Source organism: Pleurodeles waltl, chromosome 3_1 (genome assembly GCF_031143425.1).
Source record: "Pleurodeles waltl isolate 20211129_DDA chromosome 3_1, aPleWal1.hap1.20221129, whole genome shotgun sequence".
In the NCBI taxonomy this organism is placed as follows: Eukaryota; Metazoa; Chordata; class Amphibia; order Caudata; family Salamandridae; genus Pleurodeles; species Pleurodeles waltl.
Genome location: NC_090440.1, coordinates 831088492 through 831110301, shown reverse-complemented (window position 1 = coordinate 831110301; position 21810 = coordinate 831088492). Strand labels below are relative to the sequence as shown.

Here is a 21810-nt window from a genome sequence, read left to right as displayed (position 1 = left end):
TCCCCCATCAGATGATAAGTGGAAAAAAGGGATGTGAGATATTGGAAAAGAAGATCACCTCGATTTAGTAGTCATACCGTGGACACCCCTCAGTTGCCCTTATTGGAAGCTTGGTTGCCAACAAATATGAACTTAACACCCCTATACACTTTATTGGCAGAAAAGACTTACCACAAATAAAGAGCAAATATTATGACCATGGAGAGAAAGCCAGCAGACTCTTAGCCGTGCTTTTATAGTGGAAAGAAGATGCATGGCTACTAACAAACTGACATGTAAGACTGTTTCTGCGCAGATTCCAAAATTATCAGCTGACTTAACAGAGATCTTGGATGGTGAGATTATGAAGTCTGAGATTGCAGAGACCTTTAAGCTACTATCCACAGGGAAGGCACCAGGCGAGGACGGCTTCCCAGTCAACTTTTTAAGATCCTTGTCCCACAAGTCATCCCCTTGCTTGGAAAGGTATACAAGGAAATGCTTGCTATCCGAATCACATGCTTGGAATTCATGAGGGCCCTACTCTGAACCATCCCAAAACCAGACAGTGACAGAATCCTCTGTTCAACCTACAGATCGATATCACTTCTCATCAGTGACATAAAGATTTTGCCAAAGATTCTGGCTAGAAGACTGCAGCAGACTATCCCACGCTTGATCTATAAAATCAAGTGGGCTTAGTTTTGTGAAGATCTTGCAGGAGCAATCTCCCAACTCTTCTGCACCTACCTTGGTTATCAAAACCAGTGCCAGCAGAGAGTGGCCATCTCCCAGGATATTGAGAATGAGTTCAACAGGGTAGAATGGGATTTTTTTTTTTTTTGATGGATCGAATGGACATCCGACAAAACTTCCTCACCATGGTAAGATTCCTGTACAGCAATCTCTCAGCAGTGGTATGTTTGGTTGCATATTGGATTTGGAAGAAAGCCATTTTAAGGGGCACAAGGCAGCGGTGTCCCTTTTATCTCTTACTATTTCTTCTAGCACTTGAACCTTTTCAGAATGAAATCAGACAAGCTACATGAATCACTGGCTTTCAAACAGTGGCAGGAGAATTAAAGATTGTGCTGCAGGCAGGCAACATACTCCTCACACTTTCCATATCGAAAACATGTGTCCCTCCTAATGGACACTTTAACAGACTTTTCCCAATTCTATGGTTCAAGGTCAACTGGTCAAAATGCCAGGCTATTCCTGGGATCGACTCTATTATAGCAGACTCTATCAGTGATTTCCCATTCAAATGGATCCCTAACAAGCTTAAATATATGGGCATACTCTTAAATTGGAACCTCTCCCAGATGATTCTCACAGACCAAATGAATGCAGATGTCCAGTGATAGAAGGGACTACAGCCATCTCTATGGGGCAGGATCAAAATGGTCAAAATGAGTAGTAATAGCACCCAGATTTTACTATGTCTTTGGCATTATCCTCCTAGAGGTTCCCCTAACACAACTCTAGAGAATTGTTCACTCACTTTAATTATATATACGGAGTGGCATGCATCCAAGGCTGGCTGTGGCAAAGCTTTACGTCACAACCACATCTGGACGTCTACGCTAGCCGCACTTAGCTGATATGCTGTGCAGCAAAATTCTGTCACAACTTGTGTTTACTTTACCACAGAACTTAAAACACCAGGTTGGCTACTGCTATAGACACATGGTCCAAACGACTCAGTCAGCTTTCAAGTCCTATACAGGAGACAGAAGAATGTCAGGGAACCATGCAATCCAATTCTTGTTAGCTGTCTAGAAATGCATTCCAAAGACAAATGGGCTTAAATGGATTCTTATACTCAAGGGTCTGTAAAAGGAACAAATTTGACATAATTATTGACTTGAGGCCAATCCACTGGCTCCACGATGTCTAGAGGCATCTCTGTAGGAGGCTGGCCTGGCTTATAGTGGGTACCTTGTGGTACTTACACCTTGTGCCAGGTCCAGTTATCCCTTGTTAGTAGAATAGAGGTGTTTCTAGCAGCTTAGGCTGATAGAGGTAGCTATGGCAAAGCAGGCTGAACTAGGAGACATGCAAAGCTCCTACTATACCAATTATATCATATAGCACAATATCATAAGAAAACACAATACTCAGAGTTGCTAAAAATAAAGGTACTTTATTTTAGTGACAATATGCCAAAAGTATCTCAGAGGATAGATACCCTCACTTAGGAGGTAAGTAATATACACAAATTATGTGTACACAAGCCCAAAACCGGTAGGTAACAGTTAGAAAAGTAGTGCAAACAATGTAGAATCACAATAGAATGCAATAGGTAGAAATAGGCCTAGGGGCAACACAAACCATATACTCCAAAAGTGGAATGCGAATCACGAATGGACCCCATGCCTATGGGAAGTTGTAGAGGGTTGCTGGGACTATAAGAAAACAGTGAGGGTATCCAAGATATCCCACCCCAAGACCCTGAAAAGTAGGAGTAAAATTACCCTGCTACCCCAGAAAGACACAATAGTCGTGATAGGGGGATTCTGCCAGAACCACAAGCACCAGCAAAGCACTGAAGACGGATTCCTGGACCTGAGGACCTGCAAAGCAAGGGGACCAAGTCCAAGAGTCACAATAGTGTCCGGGGGTGGGGGGCAGGAGCCCAGAAAACCCCAGATGAAGGTGAAAAAGGGCTGCCTCCTGGTGGAAGAAGCCGAAGATTCTGCAACAACGAAAAGGGCTAGGAACTTCTCCTTTGGATGAAAGATGTCCCAGTGCATGCTGGATGTTGCAGAAGTGTTTCCACGCAGAGATACCGCAACCAAGCCTTGCTAGCTGCAAGGGTCGCAGTAGAGGTTTTTGGATGCTGCTGGGGACCAGGAAGGACCAGGATGTCGCCCCTTGGAGGAGGAGACAGAGGGGGCGCTCAGCAACTGAGAGAGCCCCCGCAGAAGCAGGCAGCACCCGCAGAAGTACCGGAGCAGGCACTTAGAAGATTTGTGAGACCGGAGTCACACAAGAAGGGTCCCACAACGTCAGAGTCCAACTCAGAGGCTTGAGCACTGCAGGATGGAGTGCTGGGGACCCAGGCTAGGCTGTGCACAAAGGAATCCTTGGAGAAGTGCACAGAAGCCGGAGCAGCTGCAAATCACGCAGTACACAGGTTTGCTGTCTGGTGTGGGGAGGCAAGGACTTACCTCCCCCAAACCTGGACTGAAGGATCACTGGACTGTGGGGGTCACTTGGATCCAGCTCCTGTGTTGCAGGGACCACGCTCGTCAGGATGAGAGGGGACACAGAGGACTGGTGATGTAGTCTTTTGGTGCCTGCATTAGCAGGGGGAAGATTCCGTCGACCCACCGGAGATTTCTTCTTGGCTTCCAGTGCAGGGTGAAGGCAGACAGCCCTCAGAGCATGCACCACCAGGAAACAGTCGAGAAAGCCGGCAGGATGAGGCGCTACAATGTTGCTGGTAGTCGTCTTGCTACTTTGTTGCGGTTTTGCAGGCATCCTGGAGCAGTCAGCGGTCGATCCTTGGCAGAAGTCAAAGAGGGAAGTGCAGAGGAACTCTGGTGAGCTCTTGCATTCGTTATCTGAGGAATAGCCCAGAGGAGAGACCCTAAATAGCCAGAAAAGGAGGTTAGGCTACCAAGAAAGGTAAGCACCTATCAGGAGGGTTCTCTGGCGTCACCTGCTGGCACTGGCCACTCAGAGCAGTCCATTGTGCCCCAACACCTCTGAATCCAAGATGGCAGAGGTCTGGGACACACTGGAGAAGCTCTGGGCACTCCCCTTTCCTTTGTCCAGTTTCGCGCCAGAGCAGGGCTGGGGGATCCCTGAACTGGTGTAGACTGGCTTATGCAAAGATGGGCACCATCTGTGCCCATCAAAGCATTTCCAGAGGCTCGGGAGGCTACTCCTCCCCAGCCCTTCACACCTATTTCCAAAGGGAGAGGGCGTAACAACCTCTCTCAGAGGAAATCCTTTGTTCTGTCTTCCTGGGACTGGGCTGCCCAGACCCCAGGAGGGCAGAAATCTGTCTGATGGGTTGGCAGCAGCAGAAGCTGCAGTGGAAACCCTGGAAAGGCAGTTTGGCAGTACCCGGGTTCTGTGCTAGAGACCCGGGGGATCATGGAATTGTCCCCCCAATACCAGAATGGTATTGGGGTGACAATTCCATGATCCTAGACATGTTACATGACCATGTTCAGGGTTACCATTGTGACGCTACACATATGTATTGACCTATATGTAGTGCACGTGTGTAATGGTGTCCAGCACTCACAAAGTTTGGGGAAATTGCCCTGAACGATGTGGGGGCACCTTGGCTAGTGCCAGGGTGCCCTCTCACTAAGTAACTTTGCACCTAACCTTCACTAAGTGAAGGTAAGACATATAGGTGACTTATAAGTTACTTAAGTGCAGTGACAATGGCTGTGAAATAACGTGGACTTTATTTCACGCAGGCTGCAGTGGCAGGCCTGTGTAAGAATTGCCTGAGCTCCCTATGGGTGGCAAAAGAAATGCTGCAGCCCATAGGGATCTCTTGGAACCCCAATACCCTGGGTACCTAGGTACCATATACAAGGGAATTATATGAGTGTACCAGTGTGCCAATGAGAATTGGTAAAATTAGTCACTAGCCTGCAATGACAATTTTAGAAAGCAGAGAGAGCATAAACACTGAGGTTCTGGTTAGCAGAGCCTCAGTGATACAGTTAGGCACCACACAGGAAACACATATAGGCCACAAACCTTTGTGCACTGGGGTCCTGGCTAGCAGGATCCCAGTCACACATATCAAACACACTGACAACATAGGGTTTCCACTATTAGCACTGGGCCCTGGCTAGCAGGATCCCAGTGAGACAGTAAAAACACCCTGACATATACTCACAAACAGGCCAAAAGTGGGGGTAACAAGGCTAGAAAGAGGCTACTTTCCTACACAACCCCCCCAAACGAAGGGCAATAAGGCTAACCTTGGTCAGATGAGTCTTTATTGTCTAAGTGGTGATAAGTGGAGAGTAGCTCTGCAATAGATTGGTTACTCCCTTTATCACCCACCATATGGTTACTTCCCTGTGGGGATGTAAACCACCCTGTTTGAAGTTTTTTAGCTAGCCAACAATGTGAAGTTATATTCTCAGAGTTCCTATCAGTAAGTTTTACTTTAGAGCAGTGGGAATTGTCCACTGGACCTATATCAAGCGATGAAAATGCCAGACAAGGATGCTGTCTCAGTAAAGCCATAGCTGGGCAAAAACATTGTCCATATGGCTGTAAGAGAGAACAGGGATGCTGTTTCTCTGGAGTTGGATCAGTGCAGGGATGCTGTCCTATAAGCTCCACACTAGGGCATGGCTGCTGTCCTAAGTGTTGTGAGACAGTGCAGGGTTGCTGCACTAAAGTTTCTCTGGGAGGGTTGGAGGGATGCTCCATGTTAACTAAAATGGTGCTCTTTTTCTCACCAATCTTAGTTATCCCACAGAGAGGTACTTCTACCTCAGGGAGTACAGCTGTGTTTGCTGATGATTCCCTTGATACAGGTGCCACCCCAGGAGAGGTTTCTCCCACCACAGGAATGGTATCCTGAATGGCAGGGTGGGTAGGGGATACTTTGATGCCATTTTTACCTGTTGTTGGAGATGATCCTGAGATTTCAGGCCTTTGTCTCTCCTTTGCTTTTTCATTTCAGTTGAAATGAGAGGAAGCAATTCCTCAGGGATACCCAGCATGGCTGCATGGGTATTGAACTCTACCTCAGCCCAACCTGAGGCCTCTAGGTCATTACCTAAGAGACAGTCTACAGGTAAGCTAGGTGATACTACCACCTGCTTAGGGCCAGTAACTCCACCCCAACTAAACTGAATTATAGCTAAGGGAAGGAACTAAGTGGAGTTATGGACATCAATAATCTTATACTGTTGTCCAATGATGTGTTGTGCAGGAGACACTAGGTTTTCAGTCACCAAAGTGATACTGCCACCTGTGTCCCTGTAGGCCTGAGCCTCAACACCATTTATTGAAACTGTCTGCCTGTACGTATCCATTGTAAAGGGACAAACAGCCAGTGTGGCAAGGCCAATGCCACCAGGTGTGACAGAAACTGTCTTGGGACTGACTACCCCAGTTTCTATGATGGGCCCAAAAGTGAACCCAACTACACCCTTAGTTTGACTGTTGCCAGCAGTCCCACCACTATTACCACTACTGCTAGGGGCACTAGAGTTTGGTGCATTAGTGGTGGTAGGCTCAGGGGATTTACCTGGGCAGGACTTATCCCCTGGCCTATGGCCTTTATTTTTACACACAAAGCACCAAGGCTTTTTAAAAGTTTGTGGGTTGTGAAGAAGAGGAAGAAGAAGATTTATCCCCACCCCCTGAAGAGTGTTTAGGATTTGAAGAAGGATCCTTAGTTTTACCTTTGTCCCCATGCTTATCCTGAGATTTTTCACCATCTTTCTTCTGGCCATCCTTGTCACCTCCTGTATGAACTTTTCTGTTCACTCTTGTTCTGACCCATTTGTCTGCCTTCTTTCCCAATTCTTGTGGAGAGGTCAGATCTGAGTCTACCAAGTAGTGGTGCAACAAATCAGACACACAATTGTTAAGAATATGCTCTCTCAGGATCAGATTATACAGGCTTTCATAGTCAGATACTTTACTGCCATGTAACCAACCCTCCAAGGCCTTCACTGAACAGTCAATAAAATCTGTCCAGTCTTGAGATAACTCTTTTCTGGTGTCTCTGAACTTAATCCTGTATTGTTCAGTGGTTAAGCCAAATCCATCCAAGAGTGCATCTTCCAAACTTTGTAATTATTGGCATCACTTTCTCTGATAGTAAGGAGCCTATCCCTACCCTTACCAGTGGAAGATAGCCACAAGGGAGCAGCCCACTGCCTTTGAAGGACCAACTGTACCATACAAGCCCTCTCAAGTGCAGCAAACCACTTGTTAATGTTATCCCCCTCCTTGTAAGGGGGGACTATCTTATGCAGGTTTCTGGAATCTTGCTCTCTAACAGGATTACTATCTGAAACACTGCTGCTGCCACCATGGGGAACTAACCCCAATATCTGTCTTTCCCTCTCTATGTCTAGGGATTCCTTGTCTAAGGCCAGCTGTTGCTGTTTAAGATTCAGTCTGGTCTCTTCCATCCTCAGCTTTCTGAGTTCCCTTTCCATTAAGTTATCCTCAGGGTGGGAGGCTTGGGAATGTTTGGATACAGAGGAAATGTGGGAATTTTCAGAGATAGACCAGTCCCTAATTGGCTGGACCCTAGTAACTTGGCCTCTAGAAGTGAACAATGCCCTACTGATGTGAGACCCTCTAACACTACCAGTGTCACTAGGTGGCCTGCTAGGGGGCAGGACTTTGTAAGAACCCTCCCCAGCATCTTAAGGGAACTCCTCTGAGTCTGAATGGGAAGCCTCCCCTTTTTCTACCCTCTCCTGGGATGGGCCAGACTGGTTCTAGTCATCCTCAATGAGCAGGTTAAAAAGAAACTCTTTTGTTGGATTCTTACCTATACTTAAACCTCTATCCAGGCAGAGACCCCTCAAACTTTTATAGTTCAAACTCTCATATGTTGCATTAACAGTTTTGGGAGTGGGCTCTACTGAAGACATGATAGTAAAGGTTTAAGGACAGTGAGAGAAAAGGTTTTAGAACATTAGAAAGCACAGAGAAAAAAACCTTTTTCAAACTTTTGGAAAACTTTTAGAAGTTTTCAAAACTTTTCAGAAACTTTTTTTAAAGTTTTAGAGTGGAAAAGTAAACTGTTTTGGTTAAGTGTATATATACTGAACTATTTGGTGTATGATTTTCTTATGAAAACCACCAAATGACAAAGTGGTAAAGCAGTTGCAAGTACTTATCTCACCGCTGCACCACCAATGTAGGAGGCTGGCCTGGCTTATAGTGGGTACTTTGAGGTACTTACACCTTGTGCCAGGTCCAGTTATCCCTTATTAGTAGAATAGAGGTGTTTCTAGCAGCTTAGGCCGATAGAGGTAGCTATGGCAAAGCAGCTCAGGCTGAACTAGGAGACATGCAAAGCTCCTATTATACCACTTGTATCATATAGCACACTATCATAAGAAAACACAATATTCAGAGTTACTAAAAATAAAGGTACTTTATTTTAGTGACAATATACCAAAAGTATCTCCGAGGAAACCCTCACTTAGGAGGTAAGTAATATATACAAATTATATGTACACAAACCCAAAACAGGTAAGTAACAGTTAGAAAAGTAGTGCAAACAATGTAGAATCACAATAGAATGCAATAGGTAGAAATAGGCCTAGGGGCAAAACAAACCATATACTCCAAAAGTGGAATGCGAATCACAAATGGACCCCAGGCCTATGGGAAGTTGTAGAGGGTCACTGGGACTGTAAGAAAACAGTAAGGATGTCCAAGATACCCCACCCTAAGACCATGAAAAGTAGGAGTAAAGATACCCTACTACCCCAGAAAGACACAATAGTCGTGATAGGGGGATTCTGCCAGAGCCCCAAGTACCAGCAAAGCACTGGAGACGGATTCCTGGACCTGAGGAGCTTCAAAGCAAGGGGACCAATTCCAAGAGTCACGATAGTGTCCGGGGAGGGAGGAGCCCAGAAAACCCCAGATGAAGGTGAAAAAGGGCTGCCTCCGGGTGGAAGAAGCCGAAGATTCTGCAACAACGAAAATGGCTAGGAGCTTCTCCTTTGGATGGAAGATGTCCCACGGCGTGCTGGACGTTGCAGAAGTGTGTCCACGCAGAAATACCACAAACAAGCCTTGCTAGCTGCAAGGGTCGCGGTAGAGGTTTTTGAATGCTGCTGGGGACCAGGAAGGACCAGGATGTTGCCCCTTGGAGGAGGAGACAGAGGGGGCGCTCAGCAACTTAGAGAGCCCCCACAAAAGCAGGCAGCACCCGCAGAAGTACCAGAGCAAGCACTTAGAAGATTTGTGAAACCGGAGTCACACAAGGAGGGTCCCACGACGTCGGAGTCCAACTCAGAGGGTTGAGCACTGCAGGACGGAGTGCTGGGGACCCAGGCTAGGCTGTGCACAAAGGAATCCTTGGAGAAGTGCACAGAAGCCGGAGCAGCTGCAAATCACGCAGTACACAGGTTTGCTGTATGGTGTGGGGAGGCAAGGACTTACCTCCACCAAACTTGGACTGAAGGATCACTGGACTGTGGGGGTCGCTTGGATCCAGCTCCTGTGTTCCAGGGACCACGCTGGTCAGGATGAGAGGGGACCCAGAGGACCGGTGATACAGTCTTTTGGTGCCTGCGTTAGCAGGGGAGAGATTCCGTCAACCCACTGGAGATTTCTTCTTGGCTTCCAGTGCAGGGTGAAGGCAGACAGCCCTCAGAGAGTGCACCACCAGGAAACAGTCAAGAAAGCCGGCAGGATGAGGCGCTACAATGTTGCTGGTAGTCGTCTTGCTACTTTGTTGCGGTTTTGCAGGCGTCCTGGAGGAGTCAGCGGTCGATCCTTGGCAGAAGTCAAAGAGGGAAGTGCAGAGGAACTCTGGTGAGCTCTTGCATTTGTTATCTGAGGAATAGCCCAGAGGAGAGACCCTAAATAGCCAGAAAAGGACGTTTGGCTACCAAGAAAGGTAAGCACCTATCAGGAGGGGTCTCTGACGCCACCTGCTGGCACTGGCCACTCAGAGCAGTCCATTGTGCCCCAACACCTCTGAATACAAGATGGCAGAGGTCTGGGACACACTGGAGGAGCTCTGGGCACCTCCCCTGGAAGGTCACTCCCCTTTCCTTTGTCCAGTTTCACGCCAGGGACGGGTTGGGGGATCCCTGAAACGGTGTAGACTGGCTTATGCAGAGATAGGCACCATCTGTGCCCATCAAAGCATTTCCAGAAGCTGGGGGAGGCTACTCCTCCCCAGCCCTTCACACCTATTTCCAAAGGAAAGGGGGTAACACCCTCTCTCAGAGGAAATCCTTTGTTCTGTCTTCCTGGGACTGGGCTGCCCAGACCCCAGGCGGGCAGAAACCTGTCTGATGGGTTGGCAGCAGCAGCAGCTGCAATGGAAACCCTGAAAAGGCAGTTTGGCAGTACCCGGGCTCTGTGCTAGAGACCCGGGGGATCATGAAATTGTCCCCCCAATACCAGAATGGTATTGGGGTGACAATTCCATGATCTTAGACATGTTACATGGCCATGTTCAGGGTTACCATTGTGACGCTACACATAGGTATTGACCTATATGTAGTGCACACGTGTAATGGTGTCCCCGCACTCACAAAGTTCGGGGAAATTGCCCTGAACGATGTGGGGGCACCTTGGCTAGTGCCAGGGTGCACTCACACTAAGTAACTTTGCACCTAACCTTCACTAAGTGAAGGTAAGACATATAGGTGGCTTATAAGTTACTTAAGTGCAGTGAAAATGGCTGTGAAATAACATGGACGTTATTTCACGCAGGCTGAAGTGGCAGGCCTGTGTAAGAATTGCCTGAGCTCCCTATGGGTGGCAAAAGAAATGCTGCAGCCCATAAGGATCTCTTGGAACCCCAATACCCTGGGTAACTAAGTACCATATACAAGGGAATTATATGGGTGTACCAGTGTGCGAATGAGAATTGGTCAAATTAGTCACTAGCCTGCAGTGACAATTTTAGAAAGCAGAGAGAGCATAAACACTGAGGTTCTGGTTAGCAGAGCCTCAATGATACAGTTAGGCACCACACAGGGAACACATATAGGCCACAAACCTATGAGCACTGGGGTCCTGGCTAGCAGGATCCCAGTGACACATATCAAACACACTGACAACATAGGGTTTCCACTATGAGCACTGGGCCCTGGCTAGCAGGATCCCAGTGAGACAGTAAAAACACCCTGACATATACTCACAAACAGGCCAAAAGTGGGGGTAACAAGGCTAGAAAGAGGCTACTTTCCAACAATCTCCATATAGGCCGAACTTTGCACAAAAGGTCAGAGCAAAACATTTGCTCAACTATTGAATGGCTTTGGTATTTTAGTCAGGCTTCCCTCATACTTCCGTCATGCGATTGATACAACTCTGTCCACTTGTCTGCTGCATATTCTGTCCGAAGAGTCTTTTCCCATCTGCCTTGTACTGGTGGGTTTAGACAACAGTTCTCCTATAATGGTTTCATATAGCCCTTTTATTAATTGTCTGTTACTGCAATACACTGTTACTTATCAAAATAGAACAGACGGAAAGGAGTAGAGGTTTGTTTGTTAGTTTCTGCACAATTTTAGATGATTGTAGAGTTTGCCAAGCAGCAACTAGTGGCAAAGCAAACCTATCCCTCTCCTCCAGCTGTTGGGTAAATTGGTATGGGTGCACGGGTGTTCCATATTGAGGACTAGAAGGGCAGATGGCTGGGCATGGCCAAAGGATATGGGGCATGTTACCTGCAGGTCAGATGCATAACCATCCTAGCCTGAGAATCGTGTATTAGGGTTAGTGCCATGGAGGGTATCATGAAACTTGATGGCCATTTTGAACTTTACTGTTGCTAGAAAGATATCAAGAAAAACATCTGTGTGCTTTGGAAGTGGAAAGTAACCTCCATTTCTACCCTGGCAAAACTGCAAGACTTTATGTCAAAGAATACAGCACATGAGATACTAATTTACAAACTTAATTACCAATGTCAGCACTTTGAATACACATGGGGCTACTTGTTACAAAACCCTTCCCAATGTTTGCTGCAGATACGTTTTACATTTTTGACTTGTAGCCTCACTCGTTTGCTGCAGTACACTTGTTCATGTAGGTGGTTATGCTTCATTGTTGTTTATTGAATAATGGGTACTCCATTGCAACTGTAGGTTACTATTTGTTTTTTTTAATGTCCTGTCCTAGCTTTTATAGTCCGCAGGACGTTAACAGCTATAGATAGTCATTTTATCATAACACAATATTTACTTGTTGAGTTGTTTTCTTGGTGTGAGGGAGAGGTATTAAGCTAGGCCAAGTGGTACAAACTTAGACTGTCAGCAGTTCCTTTTCAATTTGGCTGCCATTGCCAAAGACGTCCGGACTCTGGGGGTCTACCACAGATGGAGCACCCACTGCCGTAAATGATGGGAGGAACTGTGCTGCTGGACCAAGAAGACGGCGGAGGCCCAGCTGGGGCTGGCCTCCCAACATGGAAGGGGTGCCCATCGCACCATGACCCCCCTGATGTTCCGGATCCGGCGGTGGCCTATCCGGAGTTGGATGGGCGCTTGAGGGCACCACAGCAGCCACAAGGGGGTGAGTACACTCTCATTCAGCTGACTCAGCGCGCCTTACGAGGTGTCTGGGTGGGGGAGGTGGGCAGTGGGTTCCCCTAGGCCAGGGCGAACTTGGTAGGCAAGGTCCCTTGTGAGGCAGGCTATGTGGCACCACAACCCCACTAGTGGTAAGAGCCATCTGCACCTAGTCAGGCTCCTGTGACTTCCAGGTGTGCTGCAATTGGGCTTAGGCCTCGTACCCCATGGGCATGTGAAAAATCTAGGAACTGTTAGTGCACGGCGTAGTGCAGAGGGCTACTCCCTGTGTGTTGTGTCTGCCAACGGTAGTGGTGTTGCATGCACTGAACATGTCTTTCTTCTGTCTTCCCACCCCCCTTTTTGTGGTCTCCCTGTTATTGTGTGCAATAGCATCATCAGGCGGAGAAGCATTGGCACCGGAGCAGGAGGGTGCAGCATCCCACTTGGCCCTGGAGGGTGAAGCAACGGAGTCTGAAGCCACCAGAGGGACGGTGGGCAAGGGGAGCTCCACGAAGGCGACAGGAGCAAAGACCAGCAACAGCGACTCCTCCTCTGATGGGAGCTCCCTTGCGGTGGCAGGCCCCTCTGTGCCCACCGCATCAACAGGTACAGCTGCCATCCCCCCCACCAGCACTGCCCTCCCAGCAGCCCCTCAGCATGTGTCCCATGCCCGCTCACCCAGGAGAGTGGGCATCTCCTTCGCCCCAGGCACCTCAGGCCCTGCCCCAGTCAGCCCTGCTGCCCTCAGTGAGGAGGCTATTGACCTCCTGAGATCCCTCACTTTGGGCAGTCTACCATTGTGAATGCCATCCAGGGTGTTGAGAGGCATTTGCACAAACAAATGCATACCTGGAGGGCATTCATTCTGGCCAGGCAGCCCAACAGAGAGCATTTCAGGCTCTGGCCTCAGCACTGATGGCAGCCATTGTCCCTGTGTCAAGCCTTCCCCTCCAACCGCCTCCACCCAGACCCAATCCCCTGTACCTCAGCCCATCCCAAGCACACCATCAGACCAGCATGCACACACATCAACACACAAGAGTGGCTCAAGCAAACATAAGCACCACACATCCCACAGGCACTCACGCAAGCACCATACCCATGCAGACACAGCAACATCCACTGCCTCCCCTGTGTCCCCCTCCTCCAAGTCTCCCTCCTCCCTCCCTGTCTCGTATCCACTCACACCTGCATGCACTACATCCTCAGCCACTACCTCCATCACCAGCACACCCATCACCACACACCGCTCACGTGCAATCACCACCCCCACTACCATTCACACATCCCCAGTGTCCTCTCCCAGTGTGTCTGTGAGCCCTCCTCCCAAAGTACACAAACGCAGGCACACACCCACCCAACAACCATCCACCTCACAACAGCCTCCGGCCCATGCACCTTCACCCAAATTCAGCAGACGTACACCTCCTACAACCACTACCTCTTCCTCCACTCCCAAACCCCCTCCATCTACCTGTCCCAGTGTGTCAAAGAAAATGTTCCTGGCAAGCATTGACCCCTCCCCAACACCTCCCCCCCCCCATCCTTCCCCTTGAGCCAGGCTTTCCAGGTCCCAGCCCAGCACCTCAGCCACCAGATCCCCAGGCACAGTGGTGCCAGCAACTGCGGGGTCATCGAGTGCGCCAACCATCAGGGCTGCCAGTGTGCCACGTAGCAAGGGCATGGACATTCTGCCCCCTGCCAAAGTGATAAAGGTGCCCATATCCCGGAGGGAGAAGCCGAAACTACCAGCCACCAAGGGCTCAGAGAAAATGAAAGGGGATAGTGGCAAGACAACTGCGCCACCATCAAAGGTGGGGAGGAGCCAAACACAGAAGGGCAGGTCAGGAGAGGGCATGGTGGCACTGACTGAGGGACCAGTGTCACACCTTCTGTCCACGTCCATGCCAACCTGTACGGCGGCGAACACCGCTAGCTGCACCGCCACCTGCACCACCACCTGCACTGCTACCTGCACCACCACCTGCACTGCCTCCAGCACGTCTACAGCCGCTGCGACAGTCCCCAGCCTCTTCCCCGGTGGGCAGCTGTCCGAGGCTGCAGGAGACATCCTGCTTTGCCCCTCAGCAGGTGCTGACCCATGCACCGCCGCCAGCCCCGCCACCACAGACCCCGCCACCAGCACCGCCGCCACAGAGACCACCGCAAGCCCCGCCACCACAGACAGCGCCGCAAGCACTGCCAGTGGCCCCGCAACGTCCTTGGACAGTGGCACCACCGCTGACATGCCTTCCATCCCCAGTGGTCAGTTGTCCGAGGTTGGAGGAGAGTTGCAGGACCCTGGGCAGATTCCATGAAGCATTACTGTCATCACTGTTTGCACCTGCAGGTGGAAGGCGAAGCCGCAGCAGTGTGGGGTATGTCGCTGCCTCCATGGCGTATCATGCTACCTGTACCTTGCCAATGTCGTGCCACGCACACCCAGGTGAGTGAATTGTACCAGCCACACTGCACGTGAAGCACTCTGGGCACAAAGCCCCCTCCAGAACCAGTGGAGAAATACATCCACTACCTCAGACCTTGGCAGGATGAAGCACTCTGGGCACAAAGCCCCCTCCAGAATCAGTGGAGAGAAGCATCCACTACCTCAGTCCTTGGCAAGATGAAACACTCTGGGCACAAAGCCCCCTCCAGAACCAGTGGAGAAATACATCCACTACCTCAGTCCTTGGCAGCATGAAGCACTCTGGGCATAAAGCCCCCTCCAGAACCAGTGGAGAGAAGCATCCACTACCTCAATCCTTGGCAGGATGAAGCACTCTGGGCACAAAGCCCCCTCCAGAACCAGTGGAGAGAAGTATCCACTTGAGAGACTGTGGCTTTGCACTCCCCAGGTTACAGCAGTGGGCAACCCACCCACTGGAGAGACTTGAGAGACTGTGGCTTTGCACTCCCCAGGATACAGCAGTGGGCAACCCACCGACTGGAGAGACTTGAGAGAATGTGGCTTTGCACTCCCCAGGATAGAGCAGTGGGCAGCCCACCCACTGGAGAGACTGTGGCTTTGCACTCCCCGGATACAGCAGTGGGCAACCCACACACTGGAGAGACTTGAGAGACCGTGGCTATGCACTCCCCAGGATACAGCATGTGGGCATGGAGCCCCCTTGTGCAGCAGTGGCGTTGTGCGTTCATCAGGCTGCTGTGCCCCCCGACCCCTGAGGTGCCTGTGTATTTTCAATCTGATGCCCCAGCAGTGTTCTCTCCGTTTCAGGTCAGGTATCATGTGTGGGCTTCGGCCATGCATTTTGGGCCCAGGGGTCCACTGACAATGATTGGTGCACTATCCGGACTTGTGTAGTTGGTGTACATAATTGTATATACTCCCTTTTGAATTTTGACAGTGAGATTTCACATGATTACATTTGTTCAACTCATTTCCTTTTGTCCTTGCATTCTTCCAGGGGGTGAGGGGGAGTGTATATGTAATGTTGCTGCATGTATTTGTGTGTACGGTGTTGTGGGTGAGGGTGGGGGTGGGGGTGTTGCGTGTTGCATGTGTGTGTCACTCTCTTTCCCTTCCCCCTCCCCCGTGTTGTAGGTGCAGTACTCACCGTGGTCGTCGCCGCCGTCTTTGGTGCTCCTGATAGAAGAGGATGAAGACCAGCATCGGCAGTATCTGCAATTCGGGCTCCATGGCGTCCTAGTTCCTCGTGGGGTGTGGAGAGGTGAGTGGTTTCCCTTCTGTGTACTGTTTCTGCTGTGTTTTTGATGGCGTTGGTTCCGCCCCGCAAAAGGTGGCAGCTAGGACTCTTGTAATTGTGTGGGCGGTACTTTGTCTTCCGCCTGTCTGTTGGCGGTTACCGCTGCAGTGTTTGTTTGTACCGCCGTGGCACTGTTTGTGCTATTACCGCCGCTTTAAAACCGACCGCCAGGGTTGTAATGAGGGCCTTAGTATTGAATGCTGTCTTTCACTCAGCCTCCTCTCTAGTACGGACCGCATTGTAAGCTCTTCTGAGACCTACTTTAGAGGAGGGTTTAGCTGTTTTCACCTGATCAAAAATACTGAGAAGAGGAAGAGGGAATGTCTATTGCTGCACAGTAATAATGTACATGATCTATAATTGTCATTTGGTTTAGGGTCACATAATACAGATACCTGTTGCAAGATGGTTTCCACCCATTTAATACACCCAGATTTTTGCTTTTTGGATCACCTGGTTTTGAGCTTTTTACAGTGGTGAGTCTTACTATGTGTGTTTCATAGTAATCATAAGGTAAAAGGAGGACACTAATGGAAAACATGCGCGGTCCATTTAATATCAGGCGCCTGCAACGCAGCTAGGGGAGGGGCCTTTAGCTGGTTACACATAAACACACATGCACATGTGTGGGGGCATCACATGTAAGATTACTGTTGTGTGCAGCCGGTAATTTTTTGATTTTGTGCACAGGTGGCCTGGTGCAGAGGGAAATCTTCAGGTTTAGATATTGATCTGGGTTAGGCTTTATAATGTTAGTGTACACTCACAGGGAAAGTCTGTGTGGTTTACTGTTTTGTCTGCACTGACACTTTATTACACACACAGGGAGAAAACTGTAGGCCAAAGGGAGGCAAAACTACACTCCATGGCAAAGTTCAGTGACAAAATGGGGTGGAACATGTATGTCAAAATCAAATCTGTAAATTCCAAAAATCAAACCTAGCATGTGAGTGAGGTATCTGTACAATTTATGGGTCATCCAGAATTGTAATATTTCTCTGTCTCAGCTCAGGATCAGAGCCTAGTCCTTTTGTCATCTTGTTGGGCCAACTTAATTACTCCTTTTGTGGGGGGCGGCCTTTGTTTTTTCTGCTGGGGACTAATGTATTTTACAGTGCTTCCCTCAGCTCCTTAGCAGAAAGGGTGTTGGGATGAAAATCTGCATCTGGGAATTACCTGTCACACTGTAGCAGGGCTGGTGACCGCCCAGTGCAAACAATAATAGTGGAGCACTCAAAAACTCTCTTTTAAGTCATTAGTGTAGTAATCAATGGAACCATCTGGGAAAGTGTATTAAATCAGTACATAAAGAAGGAGAGAAAGAAAACCAAACATATAGAAATTAAATACAAAACCATATGGGTGTCAACATTCTCTTGGTTATTAACATCTTTAATAATGATACATCTCTATATAATAAAAAAGCAGTATATGACTCATCATATCCATAATTTATAAGATCACATAAAAAAACAACAACAAGCTTTTTTTTCTGTTTACATTCATATGAAGTTCCGTTTGGCAATGGAACCCAGATGTTCATTCTTTATAAATCCTCAACCAATAAAGGTAAGATTCAGACCGTATGATTTTAATCCAGATGTTCATTCTTTATAACTCCTCAGCCAATAGAGGTAAGCTTCAGCCCGTACGATGTTTAGCCGACACGTGTTTCGTCCCATTCAGGGACTTTATCAAGGCTTATGTTCCATTCATAATAAACTCCAAATTTCAAATTCATTAGAATCCAACTCTAGCGATAAAAGACACAACCAAGCCACACAAAACAAAACAGGTGACCGCCCAGGCCCACTGAAGAAAGAAGAAAGTCCAGACCATTGCAGCCAACATTGGAGGGGGTCCTCTTTGAAGGTTTGGTGGGAAATGCCCTGGCCCTGGTCAGTACGGGGAAGAGCTTAGACCCCATGAGGAGATGCGATCTTGAACTGTCCCAGCATGCTGTGTAGGATAGCTGGGACAGTGGTGGAGAGGTGATGTGGCACTGTACGATAGGCTAAGGGTGTGTGGCTTCTAGAGCAATCACCCCTCTTTTTAAAACTCTTGCACAAGAGAGAGCAAGCTGGACAATGTGAAGGAGAAACTGCCCTATGCCCAAAAGGACCAATGAATTTTTTCCCAGCTGACCTTCCAGGACCAGTGAGTCTCGCCAAGGGTCAGTGAGGCTGGCCCACTTAGTCCCCAGAAGATCAGCTAGGGGAAAGATCTGGACTTCAAGAACCAAAGACAAGAGACCAGGAGCAAAACTGGAGTAGGGAGCCAGTGGAACCAACTCCCTGCAAGGTACACCACCATTTCTGGTGGCTAGAGTTCACCATGAGGATTAGATTAAACCGAAGATCTTCCAAATCAGGCCAACGGGGCCCACGTTGGCCTTTTAAAGGTTGGTGACTTTGACCCCCCTTTTCCCAAAGGAAGTGCGTGGGGCTCCATCGCCCAGTCGGCAATTACCCCCAGGGTGGGTTAGGGCCTGGTGCACAATTTATTTATTTATTCCACCCGGGAAGAGGGCGTGCATGGAGCCCCATTTCCAGGCTCATTTCTGCCCCCATATCCCTAGGGGCAAATGTAGAGAGTGTGGGAGTGCTTTTTGCGCTCCCCAGAGAGAAGGAGAAGGGGCCCGGGATCCTAACTCCAGGCCCAGCACCAGCAGTGGTGAGCCTAAACCCCCCAGCCCCTCCCGCCACTTTCCATGTCCCTGTCTGGAGGGGGGAGCTGGGTGTCCACAACAGAAGAGAAGAGCTGCTGGTTCCTGTAGGCAGCAGAGGAGAGGCTGCCAGATGGGGGAGCCAGCAGGAGTAGTCAGGGGTGAGCTCCCTGTGCTGCCCCAATTAATGGATACATTTGGGGTGCCCAAGTCAAACTGGGTACCCCCAAAGCATAAGAAAATACACAAAGGAAAAACTGAACCAACACAGCAGGAGAGCGGCTGATTAGATATTCACTGACCCATAATGCCCCAAAGGGCTTTTCAATAGAAAATGTTTTTTCACATTGTGGTGGCCCCATGGGGCAAGAGGCACCACCAGTATTGCCATGGGGGGGGGGGCTGCTGGAAGCACAGAAGCTGTCCCCCAGTGAATTTTAAAACTGACCCTAACGTGCTGGGGTGCCACATAATTTTTGACCACCCCAAGATTTTCAGATTTTCATCTACATTTCAAACACTACCAGGGCTGGAGTGTTTGCTCTGCACCTGGCAATGCAGCAACCCCTGGGGGCTTGTTCTAAGTTTGCAAGTTTGCAAGTGTATAAGGAAGATACTTGGATTAAAGATAGATGGAGTGAAGCGTTCTCTAGGACCTGGATATATGGCTGTGATCAGAAAGTGGTGCCCACTTGGGGCTATTTTAATTGTTTTATTTTATGAGACCTGAAAATATATAACAAGCACAGAAACATGTTATGCTCATTTTAAAATGTTGTATTGAAATGATGATGCTGACAGTGATTACTGATGAAATTTGTATGCTTTATTGACATTAATAATTGCGTTTATTCATGGTTAATTATGGTAATTGCGTTTACGCACAAAAGTATGGTGTTTTTAACATGTGGTTTGTTGTTCCTGTAATATGGCGAACCCTTGATATTGTAAATAGGCCTGTTTTATCTAGAGTGATACCCCACTGCATGGCGATGTGTTGTCTGCTATAGGAGGGAACGACTGTAATTATTGAGGTTCCATCCATTTTGGGGGTGAAATATAATCTGAGATATATTTCATATGCCTTATGTATATATGTGTAAATGAATGCATAGTATTTAGTAGTGTGTGCATGTGTATAAAAATAAATGCAGTTTTCAATTTTCTAAATAAAAGCACTGACTGAACAATCATTTATCAAGTGTTATTACTGCGTAGCAGCGAATCGCGATTACTAGCCTACACCACCTCCCCTGAGTAGGCTTGACTCTCTCAGTGTAGCGAAGCAGAGGAGTCCAAGCACTACAGTGGAGTGCGTTTTTTGCAGTAAGGTGAAATTGTGGCCCTATTTCTTACACAGACCTCACATTTTGCATAACTAATAACACAATTTCCTGCAATGCCCCTGCTGAGGACACAGCAGAGAGCTTATAATGACGCCTGACTCTCTTGGCTATGTATACTTTCAGTATCAAATCTTCATGTGTTAACGGATAAATTCATCTGGACAATAAATCTTCACCCTGGAGTTCAGATCCCTCATAGTCATATTCCCTATGTGATGGTAAAGTATTCAGCAAGAAAGGAGCAAATATATCTTTGAAGTCTTGTTAGGCAGGACGTGTAGGTAAATCTTTGACATGCCCTGCAAAAAAAAAGGCTCTTTAAGCTGTATTGTAGGCCCTAACTAACAAATCTTTTTGCATTACTCTGATCCCATCAAAATGTATTCTTATTGGCAATTAATCTCTAGGTTACGCACCTTAATGTTGCTCCTAACAGAAGAGGAAAGAGGAGACAATATGGCATCTAAAGTTTAGATTCAATATGCTCAATTTCTAATGTCAACAATAGAGGTTCAGGGACATATTTATAAGAGGCTTGAGCCGCTGAAGCGTCACTTTTTTTGATGCTCCGGCGGTGCAAGTCTCTCAACCATATCTACGAGGCCACTCAGACCCACTTCCTGTGGCTTTTTATCGCCTCATAGATATGAAGTAAAACAAAGGAGAGCAAGTCGCTGTGTTGTCTCAGTCTGTGCCGGGGGGCATTCCATGGGAGTTGCGGTGGGTTTTCCCACGCAACACTCATGGTTTTCAACACAGTCCCAGGTTTACAAGAGCCTGTAAACCTGTGGCAGCAACAAAACCTTATGCCTCCCCAGATCAGGCAGAACAAGAAGTATTTTCATTTCACCTCGTTTTTTCCTCTTTCCATGTGGGCTGGATTCTGCAGCACACATAGAAAGAGGAAAATGTCTCTCTGGATTGTTTTTGTGCAGGAGGGCGTCCCTTCCTTCACAAAAACAATTCTGCATGCAATGCAGGCACCCTTGCACCATGGTGCAAGCGTGCCTGTGTTGGCGCTGGACAGTCAATTGTGTGCCAGAGCAGGGGGAAAGGACAGGAATGCACCGTATTTCATAAATACAGTGCATTTCTGCCCTTTCACATTGGTGTAAGGCAGCGCAGCTAGACTTGCGGCACTGCCCCAAGTCGATTCGCCATAAATATGCCACTCAGTTTCAAACTGTACATCTGCCAATGACAGACGGGTGCCATCTATTTCCAGCACCGCTTCTACTAAGTTTTCCTCAGCTAACAGAATACTATGTGTTACACAGACGTTTGTATCGATAAATTAACCAGAAACTCCATTATCAATCAAAGCTGCGTCTTCTCTGGAACTTTTGGAGTAGTAACACTGAGTCTGAGACGTAAATGCATTCTTTTAATAGCAAACACTTTTTGTGACAAAAGTCAAGTCTTTCCCAGGGTTTGCTCTTCAAAGACAAGCCTTCTAGTTTTCCTGAAGCAACAGACTCTTCTGTATGAAATAACCACCTTGACCACAGCATAAACACAGACCATAAAGGAAAGAGAATGCCGAAAAAGGGAAAGACTAACTTCAAGGTGTGGATCCAATCTGCAAAGGTTCCTCAGATTTAGATCAGAAGTAAGAAGCAAATAAAACAATAGAGCATTAGACAATCCCAAAATGGATCGAAGAAATGATCTGCAACTAAGATGCCAGGAGGATTTTTTTCTGATATAGCAAGCACACAGACAGGGATCTAGAATCAAATGGAGGTGTTGTGATGATCTGTGAATGGCAAACATCCTAGAGTTGAATTGTGGGATAAGCTCTGGCCAAGGAAACAGTTCTATTGACCACAACATTAAATATTTTTCCAAAACTAGATGATTGT

General features: G+C 48.0%; 1 protein-coding gene across 1 annotated transcript in view; it reads right to left on the bottom strand.

Annotated features, from left to right (window-relative positions):
- The window catches only part of LOC138284669 (uncharacterized), a 538877-nt gene that overhangs the window by 384234 nt on the left and 132833 nt on the right, over positions 1 to 21810 (bottom strand). The gene's annotated exons all lie outside the window — the stretch shown is intronic.